This window comes from Ursus maritimus, unplaced genomic scaffold (assembly GCF_017311325.1).
Source record: "Ursus maritimus isolate PB19 unplaced genomic scaffold, ASM1731132v1 scaffold_4, whole genome shotgun sequence".
Classification (NCBI taxonomy): Eukaryota; Metazoa; Chordata; class Mammalia; order Carnivora; family Ursidae; genus Ursus; species Ursus maritimus.
Genome location: NW_024426552.1, coordinates 32,912,622 through 32,925,519, shown reverse-complemented (window position 1 = coordinate 32,925,519; position 12,898 = coordinate 32,912,622). Strand labels below are relative to the sequence as shown.

General features: G+C 37.3%; 1 protein-coding gene across 1 annotated transcript in view; it reads left to right on the top strand.

Annotated features, from left to right (window-relative positions):
• The window catches only part of GBE1 (1,4-alpha-glucan branching enzyme 1), a 260,274-nt gene that overhangs the window by 143,642 nt on the left and 103,734 nt on the right, over positions 1-12,898 (top strand). The window lies entirely within an intron of this gene.

Here is a 12,898-nt window from a genome sequence, read left to right as displayed (position 1 = left end):
AAATGTTTAATTAGCTAATGTGCATTTTGAACCTCCGAGTAAGTGCTATACAATAATACTTCATTTCTTTTTTTTTTTTTTAAGATTTTATTTATTTATTTGACAGAGATAGAGACAGCCAGCGAGAGAGGGAACACAAGCAGGGGGAGTGGGAGAGGAAGAAGCAGGCTCATAGCGGAGGAGCTTGATGTGGGGCTCGATCCCGGAACGCCGGGATCACGCCGTGAGCCGAAGGCAGACGCCTAACCGCTGTGCCACCCAGGCGCCCCAATAATACTTCATTTCTTAAGTTTCTTTTACCTCAAAGTACTTCAATGCACTTTGAAAAGATTAAAAAAAAAAATCTTAACATGGCTTAAGAGGTTTATGAAGGACCTGGACCTGATCTCATCTTAACATATTCTTTCTATCACTTATTAATCTCTTACCACTCTGGTGCTTTCCCCGCATTGGGACCTCTGTGTACGCTTCTCCCTCTGTCTGCAGTATTTCCCTTGTATAGCCGTCCCTATTTATTTTCCAGTCCATGGAGTAAAAGCCCCTTCTTAACTTCACCAGTGTAAATTCCCCTGGAATGCTTGCTCGTGGCTTTCTCTTTTCAACCTTCCTTTATTTATGATAATCTGTGGTTAAAATTTGTGATTATATTCTCATTCTGTTTTTTAAAATAGTTATCACTTACCTATTTTTCCTTTGATCTCATATTTAGGAGATATCCCATGGTACCAGTGTGCATGTGAAAATTCCATATTATAAACATTGTTGGGGCGCCTGGGTGGCACAGCGGTTAAGCGTCTGCCTTCAGCTCAGGGCGTGATCCCGGCGTTGTGGGATCGAGCCCCACACCAGGCTCCTCTGCTGTGAGCCTGCTTCTTCCTCTCCCACTCCCCCTGCTTGTGTTCCCTCTCTCGCTGGCTGTCTCTATCTCTGTCGAATGGATAAATAAATAAAATCTTTAAAAAAAAAAATAAAATAAACATTGTTAATGGTGGCTTTACATTTTTGTAAAGGATATCCTCTTTGAAATTTGCATCCATGAAATAAAATAAAAATTTTCACTAATCCTTTAGCCAATGAAAATATAGTGACAGTAACATGTCCATTAGGGGAGGGAATTAGGATAGGGGGGCTTTCGCATTCAAGTTCTGCTGTGTCCAGGTTGTGGGCTGCTCTGCTCCTTCCACAGGGGTGCTTGTCATCATCTTTAACTGTTTACTTCACTGAGCTCTTTGCGTTTCCATCTCTTCGTTACCACTGCCAAACCCCCATCAACATGTAGTACTCTTTATTTATAATGTATATTTTGAAGAAATGAAACTTTTTTACTATTATTTCCTCAAGCAGAGAATAATAGCACAACCTCCTTAAGAATTTATACTTATTTAAAAAATACTGTATATCAATCTTCCCCCACCAGCCCATCAAAAGTCTGTCTGGCTTCCTTTCTTCCCCCACTTCTTTTCTGTGTTCTCTCTCTCTCTCTCTCTCTCTCTCTCTCTCTCTCATAGAGATCTCAGCTGTACATTTGGCAATTTCAGCTTTATGATATTTAAAAGAAGATAGCCAAAAATAAAAAAAATTAAGGATTTTATTTTTTCTTCATGCTTGTCAATTTTGGAAGGAGCTGAAGGGAAATTATCTCTATGTTCTTTTTTAAAAGTCTTAGTACATAGACTCCAATTGCTAAAAGAAATTAAGGCGTACAATATTAAAATATCATAGCCAGTATGAAAATAAGTACCTCATTCAGAGCAAATACTCTTGAGGAGAAGTGATCCTTTGTGTCTCAATTAGTCATCTCTGTGTTGATAAAGACTTTTCCCTGTCAAGGCAGGAAGGAAGCATTGTTTTTTTCCTCAGGAATCTTTTTTCCTTCTTTCCCTTCTTTCCCTTCTTTCTTTCCTCTCCTGCTCTCCCCTCCTTGTCTTCTTTCTTCTCTCCTTTGTCTCCTTCCACTTATTTATTTATTTTTTTAATAATAGTACAAGGGAGGGCAGGTTCTAAGGCAAGGGAGAATTTGGTTGTGTGTCCTGTTAGCTGTGGTTTTCTCTTTGGTCCTCCTCTTTGTCTCCCCTTTGTTGGGTTTGTTTTCCTGCTGTGCTGATTATTTTAGCATGTGGAAAAGAAATGGCTGTGGCTAGAAATTTACCTTAAGAAATGTGAACCTTTGAGGCCATTTGAGCATAAACCTAAGTGATTTAGAGATGGTGGGAACAAACCTGAGGGAGGTCTGGTCCTTTTATCCACTCTTCATGCAGGATGCCTTAACATCATCCATTGTATGTCTTTATAAATCGCCTTGCCTTACAGATATAGCATATAACTATTGCATCAGGATACGGATATCACACTAGGCGTATAGATATAGCGTGTTGACATTGCTCATATGAACGTGCACTAGGTTGTTTTCCTGTGTTTTCTCATGATTTATATACGTGTGTGTATGTGTGCGTGTGTGTGTGTGTGTGTGTGTGTAAACACATCTAAAATCCAGATGTTTATACAGGTTAGTCATAAATTAACATTTTGGTTTCTTTCAGTTAACTACAGCTCGTAATCTCCACACACCGAAAATTGATAGAGAATAGGGCAAGAATATCTATTTCTAGGCTGTGCAAGTGGATTTGCTTTAAAGAAAAGGAAGTTTTGTTTTAAAAATATATATGAAATACATTTTCTGTATTAGAAATGTCTATAAAATGTGTCTTTAGAGAACATAAGTGTGTGTGTGTGTGTGTGTGTGTGTGTGTGTGTGTATTACATATATACATAAGGTGAACTTCTGAGAGTCTTAGCTTTTTAAAATGAGTAAATAAGTGTTAGGGGTCAGAGACTTTATGGACAGATACTGATGATTAAGTAATCTGTTGCTGAGAATCACTTATCAAAAATATATTTGGTGTATACAAGTGCTGAAATAGCTACCTTGTTTATTTAACAAAAAATGTATTGAGTAAGTACTTACCCATTCCTAAACACTGAGAATGAAACATTAAAAAACCAGTAAGACACCAGTCCTCAGAGCCCTGTCAGTGGGGAAGGCAGACAATTCAAAGCAAATTTTCAGACAGTAACAGGTACCATGAAGAAAAGCAGCTAGTTCAGGGGTATGTTGTTGCATGGCAGCTGTCTTTTAGTGTAGTCAAGGTAAGCATTTCTGAAGAGGTGATATTTAAACAGAAACCCAAATGTAAGCATGAAATATAAAATCCAGTATAAACTGTGAGGAGAAAAGCAACTGTGGAGTCCCTGTATGGGGATTGATTGGGCTTGGTGCATTCAAGAGAAGGCAAGAGGAATGTAGAATGGTAAGCAAGAGAGAATTTTAGGAAAATCCAGAGAGTTTGGCAGTCATTAGACCATGGAAAGCCTTGTAGGCCTTTATAAGGAGTTTGGATTTTCTTCTATTTTATTCAGTTTATTCTCTGTTTGATGGGAAGCTGTTAAAAGGTTTGGATCATGGGAATGGTGTGACAATATTGAAAAGGTAATTCTGCCTACTATAGGATAAAATAGGAAGAAGAGGTGTGTGGGGCAGGTGTGGAATCAGTGAGCTGGCAATTTAAAATCAGAAGGTATCTGTTAATAGAAGTTATTTCAAGGGGTGCCCCGGGTGGCTTGGTTGGTTGAGCATTGGGCTCTTAGTTCTGGCTCAGGTCATGATCTCATGAATTGTGAGATGGAGCCCCAAGTTGGCCTCCATGCTCAGCAGTAAGNNNCCTTGCTCTGCAGGAAGTCTGCTTGAAGATTCTCTCCCTCTGCCCTTCCCCCATTCTCTCTCTCTCTCTCTCTCTCTCTCAATTAAATAAATATTTTTTTAAAAAGTTATTTCGAGTTGTGAGATTATATCAGAAGCACTGAAAGAGAGGGCGAGGAGAAATATGATCCGATCCTGAGCTCTGAGTTACTCTCACATGCAGAGGTTAGGAAGACAAAACAGAAGGCAGCTAAGAACACAGGGAAAGGTCTGCAGGTGAAACAAGAGGGAGTGTCCAGCAATGCCAGCTGTGTCTGCAGGGCCCAAGACCACTGATTTGGACTGTTGGTCATTTATTTGGACTAAAAAGGATTTTTAGTGGAAGAGTTGGGCTGAAATTCTGCATGTCCCACTACTGGGTGTTTACCCAAAGAATATGAAAACGCTAATTCAGAGGGATATATGTACCCTTATGTTTATTGCAGCATGATTTACAGTAGCCAAGTTGTGGAAGCAGCCCAAGTGTCCTTTGATAGAGGAATGGATGAGGAAATGTGGTATATAGCCCTAAGAAAGAATGAAATCTTGTCATTTGCAACTACATGGATGGATCCAGAGTGTATTATGCTAAGCGAAATAAGTCAGAGAAAGACAAATACCATGTGATTTCACTCATATGTGGAATTTAAGAAACAAAACAAATGAACAAATTTTTTAAAAGAGACAAACCAAGAAACAGACTCTTAAGTTTAGAGAACAAACAGAGGGTTACCAGAGAGGAGGTGGGTGGGGGATGGGTTAAATAGGTGATGGGGATTGAGGAGGGCACTTGTGATGACCAAAGCGTGTTGTGTGGAAATGTTGAATCCCTAAATGATACACCTGAGACGAATATTACACAGTGTGTTAACTACACTGGAATTAAAATAAAATAAAGTTCCGATTCCAGATGAGTTAAGAAGAGAATGGTAAGTGAGAAAGTAAAGGCAGCAAGTGTAGATAAATTTTATGAGGTGATATTCTTTAAAGGGGAAGTAAAAGGGAAGGTTAATGTCAGAAAATTTCTTTTAAGAGATATTTCAGCCAATGGGACTGAACTGATAGAGAAGGGGAAATTGCTAAGTCATCAGAGATTGGTTACTAGAGGTACAAACCCCTTCAGAAGGGAAGGAAAGATGGGGATTTGGTATACTAATGGAGGGTTGCTCTTGGAAAAGTGCAGGGATAATTCATCTGATACACTAGGAGGCGGAGTCTATGGGCTTTAAGCAGCAAGGGAGGTAGATTTGATTGGGGGTTAATGATGTTTTCTAATTGCTTCTATTTTTCCAATTAAATAAAAAGCAGGACAGTCCGCTGAAAATGAAAAGTTAAGGGAGAGGTCTTGGAAATTCCAGGCGAGAAGAGGTATAAAATTGTCATCTGAAAGAGTGGGGGAGTTGTTTCTTTAGGGAAATATGATGGGATTCCTGAGTAATTCTGAGGACCCACCTGGGTGTGGGCTAAGCAGAAAGTTGGATTTGACAAAGGCTAGTTCTGCTAGGACTAGGAGCCTTTTCTTAAATCCTGCTGAGAGGTCCTGATCTTGCGGATCAAGCCCCACGTTGGGCTCTGTGCTGTGTAGTCTGCTTCAGATTCTCTCCCCCACCCCAATTCAAATAAATAAATAAATAAAACTTTTAAAAATCCCACTGAGAGCTGTTTTAAATTTTTTTTTAAGATTTTATTTATTTGACAGAGACACAGCGAGAGAGGGAACACAAGTAGGAGGAGTAGGAGAGGGAGAAGCAAGCTTCCTGCTGAGCAGGGAGCCTGATGTGGGGCTGGATCCCAGGTCCCTGGGATCATGACCTGAGCCGAAGGCAGACGCTTAACAACTGAGCCACCCAGGTGCCCCTGAGAGCTGTCTTAAAGTTGGGAGAAGGACAGTCTCCTAGGATTCCCTCCATAAATTCATGAATGACAATTTTGCTTTCTCCATTTCCCTTAAATTTTCATAGAGTTAATTCTTCCAGAAAGTTAATAATAACAACAAAAAGTGTCACAGTTTTTCAGGTCAGATCTGTTAAGTAATAAGTCACAGCAGGGGGTGTAATTAATGATAAGTTAAGTAAGCTTGACAGACATTTGAATATCCTCAGTTCATCACTAAGTATATTCTTCATGGTATTACCGGAGTGATCTTTCTCAACTGCACATTTGGTGCGTGACTCACAAAGGTAAATTATCCAGCGGTGAACTATAGCCTATGCAGTTGTTTCTAAACAGATGAACGCCAACAGCGCTGGTGGAAATGGAGATCTCATGTCTGTTGTAGAGTCTCTCATACTTGAGGCTGCCTCCTCCTTATCGATGTTGTCATAGCCTGATATTTGTTTGATCATATGAGGTAGAAATATGGGACCCAAAGACATAGAAAACAGCGTTTCGTGTGCTGGTTGATCCATATCAAATATGATCCCAAGTATTTCTCAGATATTATCCTTACTATTTCCAGTCCCACTGACGAAAGGTGGGATTCTTTAGAATGCCTGAAATGACCGGAGCACCAAAAATGCCATCGTTCACTAGGTGGTTAGAATTGCAGTTAGTAGTAGACAACACAAGAGTGTTGTCCAGTTTGCAGCTATGTCGAGAAAAGCCTGGTATATGTGTGTGGGTGGGGGGCATTGTGTGAGAATGTACACAAATCTGTGTGTGCATGAGCACATGTGTTTGGTATAGTACATCGGGTATGTCAACAGAATCCTAACTCCTTGTCCTAACTCCTTGTATTGTTTTTACCCAGGACAGAAACTGTGGGTCCTTGGATACATTCAATTATAACTTTTTGATGTATAAAAGGACCTAATTCTAAATTCTAAGAAAACACACATATTAAAAGAGATGGCGTTATTTTTTAAAGGCACTTGTAGCAGGGATGTGGCTGCATTTCTTCTCCCATATTGTACATGTGCCCTTAGCCAGTCTCTGGGAAGAAGCACACAGACCTTAAGAGCAACAGACAGTAGTTGCAATGGGTTATTCCTGTCTGTGTCTCCAGGTATCAAGGTAGGGTGTTTCCTCAACTGTCTACTCCCTCAGGCCCTTGATTCCTATCCACTGGGTGCTGAGGTATCTCACTGAAGCCCTAGAGGGGGAAGGATCACATATTTAGGTAATGGTGCCAGAGGATGAATTCTAGGTTCTTGCAAGCTGAGAGTTCTAATTAATATCTTATCTCTTTCCACCTCTCTAAATTCTACAGTGTGGAGTTCCTCTCACATACCAAGACTCTAGTTTTTACCCATCCCATTCCTTCTCCTTTGAAATGCTCTCCTTCCTCTACTGTTCTATCTGGAACATCTTATATTTCAAGACCAAATATCTATCTCCCCTTGTAGAAAATTTTCATGAAAGCCTACTCATTACCATCTCAGTCCCTGCCCCCTTAAATGCTTTCCTTCCCTCTTCATTCCAACAGATTTAATCTGGACTTCCCCTTCTTAAATACTGCATTTATAGGCCTAATAATGTATAACATTGAAAAACTCTGCATGTTAGTCTTTCCTACTGGATAACATATCACTTCAGTGGACTGCCATTTTTTCTTTGTTTTGGTTGGGGTTTTTTTGTTTGCTAAGTGGCACCGTGCCCAATGTGGGGCTCAAACTCATAACCCTGAGATCAGGAGTTGCATGCCCTACTGACTGAGCCAGCCAAGTGCCCCCAGTGACCTACCTTTTGGCTTTCTTTCTACATCATGTGTTTGCTCTCCAATGCAAATTCTTATGAACTATTAGAATTATACCTAAAATGAAAGTATGGATCCTGAGAGAGTACTCTGTACATTTCTTGAGATATTTTAATGCAAAATGCTCTACCATTTACTTTGGCTTTTGATATTAAAAAGTATTTCTATTTCAAAAATATTTTCATCTTCCCATGCTGCCACATAGTACAGATTTTTTAATTGATATATTTTATATCATTTGATTTTAATTTCACATGTGCTCTGAGTAATTTATGAAAGCAATACTTTTTTTAAAAAATAGGAAGTCATGAAATGTTTTTTAATGTATCAACTCATTTATAAAGTTCACTTCTTCCTATGTATAGAGATATTTTATTTATAGGTTTGTGTATATCTTGATGGTCATGACATTTTAATACTTTACTGTTTTACTTATGATGGAAAGGTTTTACTCTAAGAGACCTACTAAAAAGACCTACTACTAAAAAGTAAATAGAAAAACTGTTTTAAATGTAAAATGATGCTTTGCTTCCTCACATTAAAATGCATTTAAAAATGTCAAAATAAACATGCAAAGCTAAAATTAAATCTCTTGATCATATTTTTGAGAAGTGATAACTCTCTATTTTAATTAAGTCCCCAAAGAATTTTTAAATGTGAATGTCTGTGACCCAGAAGCTAATTTTCAAACAATTATGTATATAATTATTTGCTCTACAGTTTTTCTCCTTCCACATAAAGTCATGATTTTGTCAAGTACTTGTTTTACCCACCCTCCATGAAATATATGAGTGTTAAAAAATTTATAAGTTCCAACCTGCCATCTCATTATCTATCATATCTATCATGGCATATAATTAAGTGCCATAATTATTTTTATTTATAAACAATTTGTATAAATATAAAAATACAGAAATATGCACTTAAATACAGAATAATTGTCAATTTTATATAATTAGCATAGTAGCCTGAAATTGTACATTTGATATATGTCATTTCTCTTTATTCTGACTTCAACATGGTCAAATATGGCAGAGACCATAAAACCAGTATGTTCATTCTAAGTTTAAGTGGAAAAATTATAGGTTTTCTTAATATGTATGTATGTACAGATCTATTTGTAAGACAAGTTTGAGTCAAGTTAATATAGGTGTTGATAATGGGAAGGATATATTTTCTATAGAATGAATATCAAAGTTATAGTTCAGCCATAATGCTAAATTTCTACATAAAATGGTTATTTATGCTGCTTTTTGTATGGCAGAGACCAATGTGTCAATATCAGCACTGTTAATGGCCTTATCACTTAAATGATTTCTTTTGAAAAATAAGTGAACTAAAAATTATTTTTCAGGGCATCTGGGTGGCTCAGCCATTTAGCATCTGCATTTGGCTTAGGTCATGATCCTGGGGTCCTGGGATCAAGCCCCGCATTGGGCTCCCTGCTCCGCAGGAAGCCTGCTTCTCCCTCTCACACTCCCCTTGCTTGTGTTCCCTCTCTTGCTGTCTCTCTCTGTCAAATTAAAAAAAAAAAATTACTTTAAATATGTGGCAAAATTATAATAATTTTCTACCTATTTCATTATTTTGATGTAAAGAATCAGTGTTTGAAAAGTGTCTCATATACAAGTTCAAACATTTTCAAGGATGTATTAGGTAAGGTGTTTCTGGGTATGTAGCAGTTTTTCAGCCCCAGAAAGTGCCTGATGAGTAGATTTACTAAAAGGTAAAAATCAATAGTGGAACACAAATATCTCTGGCTCTAGTCATAACTTTTCCAGTAAGCATGTAAGTAAATAATTTTACTTTCTCAAGGACTTATCCTATAGTTATAAAGTGTAGCTTGGCATAAATTCACCCCTGAACTGTTTATACAAAGGAAAATTCAGTGTAGGAGATGTAACCAGTGCAATTTCTGAGCTACGGGAAAGAAGTGAGGCAATAATGTCAAAGTGAACCTGAGTGGGAGAAACAGGTGCTGACTGAGAATGTCAAAGGCAAAAGAAACTTCTCACTGATATTCAAAGTTTATGATTCTCTGTCATTTTGATGGTTAAATTTTTGTATCAACTTAACTCAGCTAAGGGATGACCAGATAGCTGGTAATCATGATTTTGGAGTGTATCTATGAGGGTGTTTCTAGACAAAATTAACATTCAAATCAGTAAACTTAGTAAAGAGGCCTGCCCACCAGTGTGGGCCAGGTATCATCCAATACTTTTAGCACCTGAATGGAACAAAAAGGTGAAGAAAGGGCAAACTCTTTCTCTCCTTGACTTGGGACATCTGTCTTTTACTCCCCTTGGACACTGGGGTTCCAGGTTCTTGGGCCTTTGGACTCTGGGAGTCATAACAGTAGCCCCATGGTTCTCAGACCTTCAGCTTGGGACTGGGAGTTACACCATGATCTCCCCTTGAACTGAATTATGTCATTGGCTTTCCTGGTTCTCCAGCTGACAGAAGGCAGATTGTGGGACTTGTCTGCCTCTACAACTGCATGAGCTAATTCCTTTAATAAGTGTCCTCATGTATGTCCACATATATCCTATTGGTTCTGTTTCTCTAGAGAACCTAGACCAATATAGTCATGTTTAAAAATTAATATAAGTGATCCCCAATGGTATCACTTGAATTCATAGACTATGGAGATGTAGGGATCTTCTGAAGTGAACTAGTCCACCTCTCTCTAGGAGTAGGGATAACTTCTGTCACTACTTTTCATGGTTATACTTTTCTACAATCCTTTTGGAAAACAGTTTGTCAGTACTTACATTTAAAAATGCTCTAGCATGATCACTGAGTCTGCTCTCACCATTCCTATGTAACATGGTGTTGGAAGACATAACCAATGAAAAAAGGAAAGGGAAGGAAAGGGAAAGGAATAGAAGAGAAATGGATTGGAATAGAACAAATAAAATTGTACCTATTTACAGATGATATGTAGAAAATCTCAAGGAATACAAACAAACAAAAATCCTCCAAAATCTGAGAAGTTTAGCAGGGTTGCGAGATGCAAGAAAAATATACAAAAATCAGTTGTTTCTGTACACTAGCAATGAATATATGTTAATTAAAATTTAAATATATGATGCCATTTATGATTGCTCTCTCTTCTTTCCTACTCCCCTTCCTTTATCTTTCCTTCTCTTTCTTCCTCCCTCCTGTTTTCCATCTCTTTTCTCTCATAAAAGAAATATTTAGGTACAAATCTAATAAAATATGTACAGGACTGTATAGTGAAAACTATAAAACACCAGTGAATGAAATAAAAAGATGGAAAATGGAAATGCATACTGTGATCATAGATTAGAAGATTCAACATAGCAAAGATATCATTTCTTCCCAAATAAAAATCAGTTTAAGACAATTCCTATCAAAATCTCATCAAGATTTTTTATAGATATAAAGAAGATCATTCTAAAATTATATAAAAAGGTAGAAGATCATTCTAAAATTATATAAAAAGCTAAAAGGTTTTAGGTATTCTAAAACAATCTTGTAAAAGAGAAATGAAACGGGAAGAATCAGTCTTCCCAATTTTAAGACTTATGGTATGGTTACAGTAATCAAGACTGTGTGGTATCAGTGAAAGGATAGACACAGATTGAAAGAACAGAATAGAGAACCCAGAAATTGACCTGTACTAACATGCCCAACTAATCTGTGACAAAACTACAAAAGTGCTTGAATGGGGGAAGGATAGACTTTTCAACAAATGATGCTGGAGCAATTGGACATCAGTGGGCAAAAAAATTAGCCTCTACCTAAATTTTACACTTTATATAAAAGTTAATTCAAAATAGATCATGAGCTAATATGTAAAATGTAAAACTGGACAACATTTAAGGAAACAAACAAGAAAAAAAAGAGAAAAGTCTTCAGAATGTAGGGGTAGTCAAAGAAGTCTTAAACTTGATACCACAAGCATGATCTATACGAGGAAAAATTGATCAATTGTCATCAAAATGATATTGTAAAGACTTGGTGAAGATGATGAAAAGAAAAGCTACAGAGTGGCAGAAAATGTTTGCAAACCATATATGCCCAACAAAGATCTCAAATCTGGAATGTATAAAGATGTCTCAAAACTCCTCAGTAAAACAAACAAAAAAAAACCCTAAAACAAACAAAAAATGGAAAATAGTCAGAGGACATGAACAGTATATAAATATATTAATAAACAGATGAGAATGCATTCAATATCATTAGCCACAAAAACTACAGTGAGATATCACCACATACCTATCCAAATGGCTAAGGTAGAAAGCAGTGATGACGCCAATGCTGGTGAGCATGCCAGGAGATGATCATTCCTGGGGGAATGTAACATGTTACAAGCACTCTGTGAAACAGTGTGGTACTTGTAAAACTACGTATGCAACTACCATGCAACCTAACAATCGCACTTCGGGATATTTATCCCAAAGAAATTAAAACTTTTCCCACACACACACACAAAAACATCTACATCCTTATTCCTAGCAGCTTTTTCATAATGCCCAGTACCCAGAAACAACCCAGGTGTGCTTCAGTGGATGAAAGGTTAAACAAATTGTTGTACATCCATACCAAGGAATACTATTTAGCAATAAAAAGGAACACTGCATGGTATATACAGCAGTTTGGATTAATTTCCAGAGGATTATGCTAAGTGGAGAAGAAACTGTCCCAAAGGGCACATACATGGTGTTTGATTCCATTTATATATCATTCTTGTAGCGACAAAATAAAGAAATGGAGAATTAATTAGTGCTTGCCAGGGGTCAAGAATAGTGATGGGAAGACAGGAGGAGAGTGGTGTGACCATAATAGGGCATCAGAGGGCTACTTCTAGTGATGTAATTGTTCTGTATCTTGACTATATCAATGCCAATACCTTGGCTGTGATATTGTACCATAGCTTTCCAAATGTTACCATTTGGGGAAACCAGGTAAAGTCTACCCAAGATCTCTCTGTATTATTGCTTTATAACTGTATGATAATCTGTATCTCAAAATCAAAAGTTTAATTAAAAAATATAGAAGTCTTATATGTTAACTACCTGGAATTTAAATAAAATTGGGGGGAAAAAAAGCCTCTTTGCAAAAGGAACAAAGTGGCTAGGAGAAAATATATGAAAATGTTAACAGTTATTTAACTATTACCTCTCATAGGGACTTGATAGTAGTCTTCATTTTCAAAAACATATTGACATAAGTAATAACTTTTCAAATAGATTTTTAAAAAGTAACTTGTGGTTAAACTTAGTGAAATCAGGACATCTGGTGTGCATGCAGTCTTAGAATATCAATGCCAGTTAAAATCATTGTGGTTCAAAGGTGATCGTCAACTTTAAAGTCCAGATTTCCCCCCCTAGATTAGAATGAGCTATAGAGGAAACACACTGAACTCGTAAGAGAAAGGTATAAAAAAATTAATGATCTAATAGTAGATGGAGTATATGCCTTAAAAAGTTATTGGGATCCTT